The following is a 3,736-nucleotide window of genomic DNA, read 5'->3' on the forward strand; positions in this document are numbered from 1 at the left end:
GCTTAATGCTAAACTTTTCTTCTAAGCTTAGATTTGGACTGCTTAAGAAACTGATACCCAAGAAACCAGCATGGTCTTTCTACATTTTTACCACCTTAAGATTATAACCCTATAAACTCATTTATCAGCTATCTTCCTTTTCTATATTATTCTTGGCACTCAACTAAGACTGTTGAAGTCTACTGTACCTTGTATTTTTACATTCTCAAATAAGAACTTAAGATTATAAAATGTGCATAAACATTGTGTAAAATAATTTTGCCATTCCACATATTTGAAGAGATGAAACTTTTATGCCAGAATTTACATAAGAGGATAAATATTATGAAGCAACCTTCCTTTTAAAGTCAAATGACAGAAAATTCAAGCCCTGTGCATTGTTTTAAAGTCTAATGAAAACATTTCTTGGTCCAGCAATATTGGCAATGTAGAAAATTTTAAATATTGGAGATGGGATTATGGAGGAAAATATGAAAATTTCAGATGTCTTCTATCTTACAAAAAGTTATTGACCCGTCAAAGCCACTCCCTATGTGCCAGAAAACGATCTGGCATAAACGAGTCCTGTCACTAGAGGAGGTCACAGTGACATTTGCGTTATTAACATTTCTAGACTTCTACTTTTTCCAAGAATAGAAGAAATATGTTTAATAATTCCCCCACCTCCAAATCCTTAAACTCAATATCACAAGCACAGAGTGTAACCAAATCTGGGATGTTCTTCAACAGATAAGCAATAGCACAGCTATGTTATTCTCAAAAATGCTGTCTAGATATTCCTTCCTCTAAAATCAAATGCTCAGTGGCCACACTTCTGACAGTCTGCATTAGCTGACATTAAATGCATTTGTTGTGCCACAAGTCCATCTAAGCTTCCTTTTAGGTATCTTTTAATATGTCCAAGAGACAGCACCTGCTTCACGTTTATTTAGGGGCACTGACCTATAAGGACATCAACTCCATTTTTAAGGTTTGACTAACTATTGTGGGTTTACTGAAGAAAAAGGACAGGAGAGAAAATAGCAAATCACAACAAACCTCTTTAGGTCAGTTAAAGGCCATATCTCTAGCTAGGATATTAAAAAAAATTAATCTCACCAGCCCACACTCTAAAAGTTAATGCCACTTCTAACAATCAACAGCAGGAAAAATAAACCTGCTAACAACTAGACCACTCATTAGCAAAAAGCAGCTCAACTCAAATGCTGAGACCAAAGTATAATACTACCTACTCAGACTGTCCCACCTACCCTCAGCCACCAGCGAGGAAGGAAGAAATAACTGCTTAACAGAACAAAATAAGCTTAGGATTTCTTACAAGGATAACAATGGTCCAACTCCTGAGCTAATACTCAGAAGGACAAAAGGTGGAGTGAAGGCAATGTATAGGGATTAGTATCCCACAAAATCTTGAAAAACCCAAAGTACCACAAACACACTAAACTTGTCTATGAGTTAGAGAACAGGATATTGCTGCTGCTGCTTCTTGGCCTTTGAAATATACGATATTTTGTAGGCTCTGCCCTTCAATGTGAAAGCAGGACATTAAAAAAAAAAATTGAAATTGACGCTCAAGTTTTGGGGACCATATATCTTAACTGTGAAACTAAACAGATCTATACCTTCTCCTTCCTACAATCAAACCACCTCACAAAAATAAGAAAACTAAAACAATCCAAACACGATTAATAAGTCCTTAAAAGTTTAAAACTTTTAGAGGAAAGGGAAGGAAGTTTTGAAAGGAAGAAACACAAGAACAAGGAAGGGGGAAAGCTTTAAAAGAAAAAAAGGGGGAGCGGGAATCAGTGGGCCTCTCTTTTATTTGGTGAGCAGCAAGTGCAAGAAAGTTCATCTGTAATTTGTTCAGTTGTCTGTCTTTTGCACATCTGCATTCTGGCCAGAAGGGACTTGGAGGTTTTTCTGCAGCACATGAGTGTCAGCGGGCTCTATCCTCTTATAGTAGTTCTTCTTTGTCTCAATAATCTCCAAGCCAAGCTTTCTGTAGAAGTCAATTGCAGACTCACTGCTGATCTGGACATGCAGATAGTTGTTGTCAAAAGTGCCATCTTTTTCACAGATGTTTAAGACATGATTTAACATTTTAGTTCCTACTCCTAGCCTTCCGTATGGTGCCAGACACCCTAGTGTCATGAGGTAAAGTCTCTTCTGATTCTGTGAATGATCCACCCTACAGCATACTGCACCTACTGCAACATCATTGAAATAGGCAAGTTTTGCTAGCTCGCCAACCTCCAGCGCATCCTTATAGAACTTGTCATTGTAGCTGACTGGAAAGATGACCTCTTCAGCCGATTAATATGGTGTGGTGTCACATCTCCCAGCTCGATCCGGCCTTTCATCTTCCCCGCCTGCTGAGGACGTTGTTACCTCCGATATCAACGCCCGTTGTCGTCGCCGCCCCGAGCTCTCCGCGCCCTCAGCTTGGGCCACTCAACCCGGCCAGCCGGCCTCCTCGCCTAGGGCAGGGAGGGAGCTGAGCCGGGTGACCGAGGCCGCGAGAGTGGAGCGCGGCCCTGCGTCTCCTGAGGGGGCGGGGGTACCTCCCGCCGCCGCGCTGGTGCAGCGTCTTCTCCACACGTGCGCACGGGGCACTCGCCTCCCGCCGGCCACGCCGCCGCGCTGTCCATACATTATCTTAAAGTATCTTCCTTTCAAATTCCCCAATGCTGAGATAGAATAAGAAAATTGACGATGGCAGCGTGTTATTTAATTTGTTAAAATCTTTCTTCAGATTGCATTTTGATCTATAATGGCCAAAAATAGTCTCCAAAAAACTAGCTTGGGGAAATTTCGTCCAAGACTTTCTGCAGTCGTGCAAACATTTCTGTTTCTCTTAAATTTTTCTTTAAAAATAAAAATATTAATGCTTTAAAAAGTGAAATAAACAACTGTGTATCGTTTTCTTTCGTGAGCAGCAATTCACACCAAACACCTGCAGACGGTGCAAATACAAATACACAAAAAAGTAATTTTATTTTCCACTAAAAACTGCAGTTCACTCATACTTGAGGAACTTCTATTGTTTCACTTAACTTTTCAAGTGTATCTCATCTATCTTGTCTCAACTAAATCAAATGGCTTTAACATAGGGAGTAGCTCCAAGACTATAAATTAGAACACGAAAATGGACACTTGTCACAACTGGGAGATGATACTTTGTTATGCAAGAATCCATCACATTAATGCCAAGCGGAAAGGATTTCAGGAGTTATAACTTGTCTTCTCTTTCAGTTAAGCACTTCTGTTGCTCAGATCCTCCTTGCACTCTGATATGTCACTGTCTTGTGTGTAGGTGGTAGACCCCACCCAGAAACCTTCATGGCATCCGGAAGCTGTTGCTTGTTGTTTTGAGGATGTGGGGTGGGGAGAAGCAATACTGACTTGCTAATTCAAACATTCCACCCTTCGGTTATCATCTATCCTGCTGGTTTCTTAAGGACAGACATCCTTGCAGTAGCTCTTCAACATCATGGAGACCTCTCATCCATGAACAACTCTCCCTCCTCTCTCGCCATCTGCCCCATCTGTCTTTATTTTCTTATCCAGCTTGAAGTCCATGGCTGATTCATCTTTTTCATAACTAATCCAACTCCCCTTCCATTGCACGCCTCTGACAAAACCCCAGCTTTAGAGAAACATGATCATCTATATCAGAGCAGCTGTGTCATCCTTGAAACCTTTCTTTCCCTCAGCTTCAAACTTTAACCCATCAAGT

General features: G+C 40.7%; 1 pseudogene; it reads right to left on the minus strand.

The window, feature by feature from the left end:
* Positions 1–1,863: 1,863 nt before the first annotated feature.
* On the minus strand, positions 1,864–2,360 carry LOC103003935 (N-alpha-acetyltransferase 50-like; annotated as a pseudogene).
* Positions 2,361–3,736: the final 1,376 nt, after the last annotated feature.

The sequence above is a fragment of the Balaenoptera acutorostrata genome, chromosome 16 (genome assembly GCF_949987535.1).
Source record: "Balaenoptera acutorostrata chromosome 16, mBalAcu1.1, whole genome shotgun sequence".
In the NCBI taxonomy this organism is placed as follows: Eukaryota; Metazoa; Chordata; class Mammalia; order Artiodactyla; family Balaenopteridae; genus Balaenoptera; species Balaenoptera acutorostrata.